Source organism: Euprymna scolopes, chromosome 1 (assembly GCF_053919585.1).
Source record: "Euprymna scolopes isolate OS-2025 chromosome 1, ASM5391958v1, whole genome shotgun sequence".
Taxonomy (NCBI): domain Eukaryota; kingdom Metazoa; phylum Mollusca; class Cephalopoda; order Sepiida; family Sepiolidae; genus Euprymna; species Euprymna scolopes.
Window position 1 is genome coordinate 10,405,205 of NC_136482.1, and position 12,559 is coordinate 10,417,763.

The 12,559-nt window shown below is 30.7% G+C and overlaps 1 pseudogene; it reads right to left on the reverse strand.

Annotated features, from left to right (window-relative positions):
- Positions 1 to 8,217: 8,217 nt before the first annotated feature.
- Positions 8,218 to 8,336, reverse strand: LOC145283750 (5S ribosomal RNA; annotated as a pseudogene).
- Positions 8,337 to 12,559: the final 4,223 nt, after the last annotated feature.

Genomic DNA, 12,559 nt, shown 5'->3' on the forward strand with positions numbered 1-12,559 from the left:
TATGTGTGTGTGTGTGTGTGTGTGTGTGTGTGTAAATAGACTTCGTGCCTTGGTGGGGGATGCCCTTTTCTCTTCCCTGCAACCTCTCTCCCACAGACGTTGCGAGCCTGTCTTTGTTTTGTCGTTATTTCTATGGCAAGTGCTCATCAGAGCTCCAATATCTGGCCCCCCTCGCCAATCTTTCACGAAAACACCCGTCTAGCTGAAACCATTGTCAAACCATAGATTCCATGAACAAAGCTTCGTTCTTAGAAGTGCAGGCCTGTGGAACTCTCTTCCGTTTGCCCGTTTCCCACCTGACTACAACTTGGATGTCTTCAAGTCCAACATAAAAAAATTCCTGATAAACCGCCCCCTTAAGTAAGACACTTTATCAAATCTCCATTACTAACGATTCCCGCAATATTATCCCATTGATTACTGTACACGCAATAACCCGTGTCCCCGAGTGGCTTCCGGGCCTTGATAAGTGGTGACTACCATGTAATATATATATATATATATATATATATATATATATATATATATTACTAGCAGGAAAACCGGATGTTGCTCAGGATTGAATGAACATATATTTGATTTCGTCTTTTAATATACTCATAACACAATAGCACTTTCTCTTTTTCCCGCCTTCTTCACCTGTTTCCCCGTTGAAATAGTTGGAAAAAGCTAAAATGTATGAAAACTCTCTTAACTGGTGTCATAAACATATGTTAAAATCTCACTCAAGTCAGAAATATGAATGTCAAGTTTTAAGCAGGTTTGGTCACCATCGATCACTTAGAGATGGAAGCACGTGGATATTCTGCGCTTAGAGGAAAACACAGAAATTCCAGACCACTTCCATTGTTCCCCTTATAAATTATATTTATATTATATAAATGTTATCAAAGTATGGCATAGTTAACGGTTTACAAATGGCCTGGTCACCTTAATTCCATTACGTTAGAAGGGCCCTGAGATATTCAGGGACATTTTCATTGACTTCCTCCGTCAACATTTAAATTTCATAAAAGTACGTTATATTAGAAGTTTTTATAGAGTTATTCCACCATAGTCGTACACTTAGAGATTTCTTTTTATTTCCTCCGTTGTAGTTTTTACACGAGAGTGCATCTTTAGATTTTAACTAGATTCTGTAACGTTTCTTTATATTGCGAAACACACAAACATCACTCGCATACACAGACATTTGGTTTTGTATATGTAGATTATTATTATTATTATTATTATTATTATTATTATTATTATTATCTGTTGTTGTTGTGCTTACTTGGCGTTGGCCCGGATAGAGTAACGTCATGTTTTCATTTGTTTTTAATTTTAAGAAACGCTAGACTTAAGCAATTTTTGTTTTTTGTTTTTGTTCTAATCCAGTGCCCCTTTCTGGGAACTGAATTTTCCCCACATTATAAATGATTTTCTGCCTAACTTTGCCCTTACCGGGGAAGCAAGTAAATGGGAATGTGCTTTACTTTGAATGAATAAACCAAATCAAATCTATATATTTATCTAAATATTAATTTACTCGTCCGTACTTCCAGTGTCACAAAATAACTATCATCCTCGAAAACATTATTTAATGAGAAACGAATTACCTTTACAGTCCTGTATAGTCTCCAAAAATTAAAAAAAAAAACATGGCTGTCGATTTACGTTTTTAAATTGGCTATTTTATCTTATAATAAAAAAGTCATGTTGAGAAGAGACTGTATTTTTTTTATTATAGATTCTTTTTAAAATTAAAAAAGAATATGTACAAGTAAATTGACATCTAGTATATATATACATATATATGTATATATATATGTGTGTGCGTGTGTGTGTGTGTGTGTGAGTGTGTGTGTGTGTATTATATTATGTGATATTATATAAATCATTCAGAAATAATGATGTGGTGTGCATTGAATTTTCATTTAAAAAATCTAAATTGTTAAAATCAACGCTTTTTAGCTTTAAAATATTAAAAAAAGAATTTGTTTAAAAATTGTTTTTAATTCGTTGTTATTTCTTTTATTTTATTATTTATTCATTTTATTTATGATGTGTTTAAAATTTTACCTACCGATGAATTTCCACGCGTTCTGATAGTTATTATGATTGACTCAATAGGAGTAGTCACACAGTCCAATCATCAAAGATTTCTCTTTGAGACAACTGATGGGGTTCTCGTAAGCTTGAGTCTCCACAGATTGCCAGTACTCTCCACATCTTTTGATAACCTTTGCAAAAGAATTTGCGTTATTGCAACAGCCGCTTACCATTGATTTTTCGTTGACGGCGACCGTTGGTCTTCTCTGGAATTTGAGTGGCAAAATACCTCTCCGAGGCCTCAGTCCTTTTCGTACAAACCCAGCGAAGGTTAGCTAGTGCTTTCTCTCCTTGGTCTTTTCATCCTCCTTGACCCTCCTCGCTTTTTTGGTGTGGCGACAGTTTTGGAGAGACACACAGAAAAAATGGGAAAAGCAAGTGCGCAAGGGATTAACTTTCAATTATACAGTTTCAATTTTTATGATTCCATATGATGCTTTTTTGTGTTTTACATCTGTAGCATTTTCTGTATTTCCAGTTTGTGCGTGTAACTCATTTGTGTTAGTCTCTGCATTCAAGAGTTTTCCTTAATATTTCAGCCGTTTTCATTACTGTTATCCGCTGTATCTTATCAGCTAGTTCAATTTCAATTTCAATCTTTCAGTTTAAAGTTTTTTTGGTATTGTCCATATTAATAGTGTTGTTTTGACTTTTTTCATCTTCCATATTCCTTTGAGCTCTCTGGCCAGTTCCGTGTATTTGCTCCGTTTCTCGCTCACCTTGATCGTTACTGTGATGCTGGACACCAAAATTTACAATCTGGCAGATCTTTTCATTTTTGTTAACGTATGACATCTGATATCCTTGCTTGGATTGGTTTATCCGTTTGTATGTTCATGTCGCATAGGATTTTATAATTTGTATTTTCAAGTACTGCTGCAGGTTTGTGCTTTTCCATTTGTCTGGGTGTTCAAAATTCAGTTGCCTGCATAATTCCCAGTGTATTGCCTTCCTAACTCGATCGTGTCTATTCTTATATGTTTTTTGAGTTAGTTTACTGCATTCGCTAATTATGTAGTTCATTGTTTTGCCCATAGAGTCTGCATTTGCTGTTTCCTCGTGTTTTGTCGATCCTTGTTTTGATATATTCTAATTGCGTTACCGTGTGCAGATGTTATTAGGAATTCAGTTTCTCTGTTTAGGTTTCCTTTCTATAGCCATGTCATTAGTCTGGTTTTTGTCATCCTTATGAATCGTCTGTGCGGTTGTTTCTCTTCCAATTTTTATTTTCTCGTCGTATCACTTGTTTTTTTTCGTTTCTGTCTTCTTTTTCTTTAGTGTATTTTGTGCCATAATTATTTCGTTATTCCGCGTTTTGTATTTTTCTATTTCTTTTCTGGTGTCATTTACACAGTCTTTTATTATTATCATTGGCTTACAAGGAGCTTTCACACAGATCATCTAATATCTCTCCTTGAAAACAGCCTGTGGTGTTCCCTGGAAGCTGAGTGACAACAAGTCTCCCCAGATTTCTAGTACACTCCACCTCTGTCGATATTATTTGCAAATAAATTTACATTACCGCAACAGCTGTTTGTCATTGATTTCTCGTTGGCAGTGGCTATTGATCTTCACTGGAATTTGAGTGGCAATAAGCCTCCCCAAGATCCCAGTTCTCTTCGTACTTATGCAGTGGAGATCTGATCAGTGCTCTCTCCTCGGTCTTTCCTTCCTCCTTGACTCTACTTCGTTGTTTGGTCTCACTTTTTTAGGGGGAGGGCAGTGATGTGGTAATGGGGGGATGGGGTGGGGTTAGAGAATTTATAGATATGCGGTTCCAATGTTCTTGGTTCCATGTGACGTTTCATGTTTTACCTATGCAGCAGTTTGCGTGGTCCACGCTTGTTGTGTGTTAGTCTCCACATTCAAGGGGGTTTCTTAATATTGCACTGTTTTCATTATTGTTGTTCGTTGTATTTTTCCAGCCATTCCTCTGATTACAATTTCTCCCATACTTTTTTTACAAGTTTTTCGGGATTGTTCATTATTATTATTATTATTATTATTATTATTATTATTATTATTATTATTATTGTTGTTGTTGTTGTTGTTGTTTTTGTTATTGTTGCTGTTTCTGTTTCATGTATTTACATTAAATTGTACATGTTTTCAGTATTTACTTCAACAGTGCTGATTACATGGGTATAGCTAAGGAGAGTTATATATATATATATATATATATATATATATTATTTGTTTATAACTTACTATTTATTATTATACATATGTTCGTTTGTCTATCCATCTTTCAGCGTTGTTGATTTGATTCGGCCATTCGATTTAGTACACGGATGACGTCACCAGTAGGCAATCATAGGAATGGTTGATAGAGAAGAAGAAAATAAAACTATCGGCTATGATTTATATTGATTTTTTCCATGGCTTTTTTTTTCTGAATTTGAGGAATATCTCAAACCGTTGCTTGGTTACGAAAAACATTCTCGGGTTATTGGTCGAGCTGCAGGTTTGATTGTAGTGAAATCAAGCGAATCAAAAAAAAAGGAAACGCGTGAAAATAATAATACCGGAAAGAAATCTGCAAAAAAAAAAAAAATAAATAAATAACGAGATGATAAACAAGGGAGATAACTCAAGATCGACTAAAGGAATAAGAAAGACAACTTTAAGCAAGTAGGAAGAGTGGAATTACAAATGGAAATCAAATTATCAACACGAAGTACTAAATGATTATGTTGAAAAATATTGTATAAAATGTAAAGGAAATGCAAAAACGAAAACAGTAGAAATAAAACATTCACTAAAATAGCATAGCCTTTTGATACTAATGACTTACAACTTATCAAGGCCAAAAGCCACTCGAGGATAAGGGTTTAATGACGATGAGCAGCGTTATGAAAGGATTTGAAAGATGACAGAAAATAACACAATTGGATTATTTAAGAAGTATTTGTTACCATTGGACTTAAAAGCGACTATGTTCTTGTTAGGAGGAAAATGGCTTCGTGGTATTGTGTTTCACAGATCAAAAATTATTGTCAAGAAGTTCTATTTAGTTTTAAACACATCCGTCAAATAATGACAGTTCCTTCTTTGTTTTTATACCTACGAGTCATTATTGCTTAAGAATAAAAGACACTCGACGAGAAAGCTAGATGAAATAATTCCTTATCAGTTCGCTGATGAACAATATAACGAGAGGATTGTAAACGATTAATTAGAAGGATTTTTATTACTTAAATAAAACAGCTCGACAATTTTTATTTATATTAAACTTGAAGACGGCCATGATGTAGTCCACAAAGAAGCACTACCGTGGAAATATGTTCTATAGATAGGTATTATTTTTTAGAAGAAAACTCTGTTACTCGAAATTCTTTTGGACTTGGTTTGGTTTTAGGCAAACTAAAGTGGCATAGTAGAAGATAAACTACTCTATTTATAAAAGATGCTAAAAAGCATTAATAACGCAAGGAGTAAGGGATTCTTGAAACTATGACATTCAAGATACGTTCGAGTGTCAATACGTATTTGTTATATTGTACTGTTACACAATACACTTGTTATAATTTATATTGTGTATTGAGTCTCGTTGTTTTGTATTGATCATATTATCCCATGAATATATCTTAAGGAGTAAAAGAAGTTCGCTGTAGTTGTTGTTGTGTTGCATTTAAACAATCATTCATTGCGTATGAAATCAGATGTCGGCATCCGTTTCCTTTCTAGGGAAGGATCACCTGAATTCTTGTCAATATCCTTAAGTTAAAGTGTTTCTGTGGAACGAAATAGATTCTAACTTTGCAGGCCCAAATTGTCAGTTCAGTTCGTGTGACCAGTTAATCTAGTATGAGTCATCAATTTATAGCAGTTCTTATTCCATTAGCTTCTTTTCAAGAACTGAAGTCTGATCGAACTTTCTTACTGCTGATCGTTTCCCTCCTATATACAGTCACGGTTATTTCAAAACTAAGGTCAATAGGAATCCGCTATCTTTGCAATAATCATTTTCCTTCTTATAATCTCCTTACGTCAAGCGGTGTTACACTTTGTCTGGAGTGATTTCGACAAAAATATTTTAATTTAAAAAAAATTTCATTCCTTATTAGAATCGCTAAAAGACCAACTATTATATATATTATTTATTTATATATAAATACATATATAACGATTATATACATATTGTTTATTTATATATATATACATATATATAAATATTGTCTACTTATATATAAATATACATTTAACTTTATAATAGAGAGGATGATTAAAAATTGAACCTCAACATTTAAAAATCTGTAACTTAAAACTAATCGTTATTTAATACTTTTATTTTTTTGCGCTACATATCCATAGATAAATAATAGGTTTTAGTTTGATTTTTAATATAAATTCCCGAGTTAGAGAGAAAGGTTTGTGAGTTCGACAAAGTGCACCTGAATAAGGTCGAAGGTTTTAGCAGCCGAGATGCTATGAGAATCACACCAAAATAAAAAAAATAATAGAGGAAATAATCTCATGCAGGTGCAAGATTGCGTACATATTTTTTTAAGGAAATGGATACTCTACTTTTCATTGTATTTTTAATTAGCGCTCGGCGCTTACCCGTTACTGAGCATTGATACTGCAGTAATTGTTTCAGTATTGACTTTGTAGTTTTTTTTTTAATGAATGCTAAAGCAATTACCAGAAAGGCGCCTTTAGCCTTCACACCCGTCTTCAGAATCAAGCCGCCGTCTTTAGAAATTTCTATTGCATACTGATGCGGTAGTAATGATAACATCTTTCTTTTCCACATCTGGAGATGGTATCCTAGATACAATGGAATTGTATATGCACCAACCAATCGTATAAAAGAATATGAGGTTGTGGGGACGCAACAAGAGGGTGGGTGTCATGGGAGATCAGTAGATTAAAATAAAAAAATAAGTTTAAAAAATATATAATATAAATAAATAAGCCTCACAAATAAATACTTAAGTTCTAAACATTTAATATATTTATAACCAGTATCTTCGCCCACTACCACAAAGTATGACTGGAAGAACGACCATTTAAAACTTAAAAAAACGTATGTGACACTTGAATGAAAATTAAACCATATCTATAACACACCAATTCAGATAGTTTTCTAAACACTATGCTTATTTCAAGTATATTAGGAGGTGAATGAAACCGGATGGGGAAGTCAGTAATAAATATAATAAAAGAAATTGTTATAAACACAATAAAAAATTACATAGAATTCCTTCCTCTATCCTAAGTAACGTCTAGTCATCTCAATATCTTACATCTCAATATTGAAATCGGATCCAAAATATTTTATTTCTCTCTTCCCTTCTCTCTCTCTTAAGATATATACTAGCAGGAATACCCCCCGACGTTGCCCATAATAATCAACAAATATTTCACACTCCTATAATTTTTACTGTCATCGAAATCCGTGAAATCGTCCTGGAAGAAGCTTCACATGTCTCAATTCAGTCACTTAGCTCAAAATATATGCTATTCTACATTGCGCTCTAGAGAAACTACTGTCTCTTTTATTAAATAATTTTATATAAACTTCTTTCCAGTTAATGAAAATCACCATTAAGAAATTTACGTACAGAGTTTGAACGTACAGATCACGTAATGAAAAAACAAACAAAAAAACAAACAAAAAACACGCTATTAACTTACCCATAGTAGAATTTTGACGGCTCTTTGTTCTATCATTATTGCTAAGCGACGACGTGGGAAAATGGCTTTACCGATAATAGATAAATTAAAATAACGGTTTAGGTTATCGATTATCAGTAATTATCTGGGGTCTTCTCAGAAAAAAACTTAACTAAGATCACACCCAGACTTATACACTAAATTTTAAAGAAAATCTGTTCAGCAGTGTCGGAGTCAATTAGGAACGAACTCACACACACACACACACGAAGTTGCATATATAAAGTTTATATATATATATATATATATATATATATATATATATATATATATATATATATGTGTGTGTGTGTGTGTGTGTGTGTGTGTGCAGTCAGCACCAACCCTATTCAGGGTTTAACCAGTTTCATGGTAGTATGAAATCCCCAGTCGCATGTATATCCCCGTTAGGGGAGATAACGACGTTAGGTTTTTGCAACTTTTTGCAGGGAGGTGTCGACGTCCTCCTACATACAGCACCTGGACTTCCCAAATTGGTAACCCATTTTAGTAATGGCCAGGCTCAACGTTGCTTAACTATGGTGATCTGACGGGAACCCGTGTGTCAACGTGATTATGCCGTGTGTATGTATGTATGTATGTATGTATGTATGTATGTATGTATATATGTGTGTGTGTGTATATATATATACATATATATACATATAGATACATATATATACATATATATATACATATATATATACGTGATTATGCCGTGTGTATGTATGTATGTATATATATATACATGTATATATATGTGTGTGTATATATATACATATACATATACATATAGATACATATATACATATATATATGCATATGTATACATATATACATATATATATACATATATATACATATACATATGTATGTATATATATATATATATATATATATATATATATATATATATATATATATATAAACTTCTGCTCACGCTTTCTATTGCCCCCTCTCATATTAACTATCTTCCTCCTCTCATCGTTGATCGATTTTTCTTTCGCTGCAAGATATCCTGCTGAATTCTATATCATCCTTTTCCGCACGTTTTATTAAAAATCATTTCCGTTTTGACTTTCTTTCTATATTTCTTTTGCCCTTCCCTTTTAATTAAACATTCGCTCGGAATATAAATAAAATTTTAAATTCTCCCTTCATTTTTTCTCCACGTTAATTAGAGACTCGAAAAAAATGTGCCTAAGCGGGTTAACTTTTTTTTTAAAAAGGTACCTTTCATTTTTGAATTTCTTTTTTTTTATTTTAAATCCAATCTTAAAATAACAGATTTAATCTGTTTTACATTCTATTTTCCTTGATTTTATCATGATATTTTAACCAATTGGATTATCTATGTTGAACAGTCGAATTTTACCTTATAAAAGAGAACATATTTCTACGAATCTTGCACCACTAAAAGATGAGACAGAATAAATCTAAGATTCTCCATCCTCAAAAAAATCATTACCTTTTACTCAATATGCTCCATGAACAGAATTTAAATTTACTTTCAATGGCAAAATCTGTAACTAATCTGAAATCTAATACCATCGTCCCATTTTATTCAAGATCTACTATTATATGTGGATACCAAATCTCATATGCATTTTTTGTTTCAATCCTTATTTTCTTTCTCTGCGCCCCTTAAAACGATTTGATATCTAATATATTTTCTATGTAAGCGCTGAAAAGCAAAATTATATTTAACATTTTACTAATGATTTTCCCCTGAAGAAGTAAGCATACATCGAAAATCGAAAATGGATTAAGAAAATTACTTTGAATATTGTATTTTATGTTCAAATAATAAATGCTGTTTTGAAAAATTATATTTTTCTGAATAAAATCTAAATATAAAAACTATATATATATATATATATATATATATATATATATATATATATATGTATATATACATATATGTAATTACAAACGATGCTTTAAACATACTGACTGGTGCTACCAGATCAGGCTGTCTAGTGGCGAAATGCACCTACATTAAACTTCTATTTTTGTTTTCTATTCTCTTTTGTAAAACTTAATTATGTTCTGCAAAAACAAAAACAAAAACAGGTCCTGGATATGACCTTAAACTATATCCGATGGTGAGGCCCCAGCTATCGGGCTTTGGGGAGTGTGGAACCACCCTTTAATTGCTATTGCCCCCAGGTCCACTCCGACCCGGAGTAATAGTACCTGTTAGGGCACCAACTATGGGTTAACTAGAAACCGACTTGAAAAAAAACAAAAAACAAATATATTCTATTTAAAAAAATTGTTCTTCAAAATCACTGGCATTAAATAACCTGAAAAGGGTTGATATGCCGTAAAACAAAATCAACCAATCATTAAACATACTGAATTAACCCTTTTATACTAATTATATGCTTATTATATACATATCCGTACTCCTTGTGAGATAATTAAAAATTCTGTATATCTTATTTACAGGTTTTATATGTTTTTTTTAAATTTGAATTAATTTTCGATAAGATATTTTTATTATATTATATACATCCTTGCGGGACCTGTGGAAATTCCACAGCAGACTCATTCATATACAATATATTAATCTTGATATTCTGTGGATGTTCAGCGTAAATGAAGACGCCCTGATATTATTATAGCTTTTTTGTTAACATTGTAAAAGTATTTATTTAAGCTACCAGAGACGCCCAGCGTATCACGGTCGTAAAATACGCTTAAATATGATATTTTAATTTATGCAGATTTCGTATATATTACTAAAGAGTCAATTTTTCTATCGATTCTCATATATTACAATGTTGCGATTTACATACGCACACACACACGCATATATATATATGCATATACATATATATATATATATATATATATATATATATATATATATATATATATATTATATTGGGTGCATCAGCTTTAATCGAAACCGAAACCAAAACTTATGAAAAATTCTTGGTAAAATTATTTATGAAAAAATAGTGACTAAAATGCCATCAGGTATAATCGAAACCGAACCAAAAACTTATGAAGAATTCTTGATAAGAGTATTTATTACAAGAAATGAAAGGTCATAACAATTAAACGACCGTCGCTTGGAAAAAAAAGATGTAATCGTGACCCACAAAATAACACACACGCTATCGTATTAATATATAGAATATTATATACAGCGTTTCAAGGCTGTTAATATTGCAAAAATAAACAACTAATCTTAAATTTAAAAGCAATAAAAACCGTGCACGCAATTGATGAGACATCGTAGCTTATTTATAGAATGCCAGTCTGCGGATGATGGTGCTATGAGTTCGATCCTAACTCAACCTATGGCGGCCGAGAGTCAAAAACATGCATGACCATGGGTATGCCTTTAATGCATGCCATAATATGTAATGAACAAATAAATAAAAATCCCTCTTATAAAAAATAAAGGAACGACTCATTAATATGTAATGAATAAATAAATAAAAATCCCCCTTATAAAAAATAAAGGAACGACTCATTAATATGTAATGAATAAATAAATAAAAATCCCTCTTATAAAAAATAAAGGAACGACTCATTAATATGTAATGAATAAATAAATAAAAATCCCTCTTATAAAAAATAAAGGAACGACTCATTAATATGTAATGAACAAATAAATAAAAATCCCTCTTATAAAAAATAAAGGAACGACTCATTAATATGTAATAAAGAAATAAACAAAAATCCCTCTTATAAAAAATAAAGGAACGACTCATTAATATGTAATGAATAAATAAATAAAAATCCCTCTTATAAAAAATAAAGGAACGACTCATTAATATGTAATGAATAAATAAATAAAAATCCCTCTTATAAAAAATAAAGGAACGACTCATTAATATGTAATGAATAAATAAATAAAAATCCCTCTTATAAAAAATAAAGGAACGACTCATTAATATGTAATGAATAAATAAATAAAAATCCCTCTTATAAAAAATAAAGGAACGACTCATTAATATGTAATGAATAAATAAATAAAAATCCCTCTTATAAAAAATAAAGGAACGACTCATTAATATGTAAATATGAATAACAAAAAGAGCTGATAGATATTTAAAAAAAAACACTGAGGTAGCGAAAAAATAACAGCGTTTCGAAGCTGTTAATGTTGCTAAAGAAACAACTCTATTATATACATATTGTTTATTTAGACATAAATATATATCTGATATACATATTGTTTATTTAGACATAAATACATATATACATATTGTTTATTTAGACATATATACATATTGTTTATTTAGACATAAATACATATATGCATATTGTTTATTTAGACATATATACATATATTATATACATATTATTTATTTAGACATAAATACATGAATTATATACATATTATTTATTTAGACATAAGTACATATATTATATACATTTTGTTTTTTTAGACATAAATACATATATTATATACATATGGTTTATTTAGATACAAGTACATATATTATATACATATTATTTATTTAGACATAAATACATAAATTATATACATATTATTTATTTAGACATAAGTACATAAATTATATACATATTGTTTATGTAGACATAAATACATATATTATATACATATTGTTTATTTAGACATAAATACATATATTATATATATTATATACATATTGTTTATTTAGACTTAAATACATATATTATATACATATTATTTATTTAGACCTAAATACATATATCATACTTATATACATATTGTTTATTTAAACATAAATACATATATTACACACACACACACACACACACATATATATATTATGTACATATAGTTTATTTAGACATAAATACA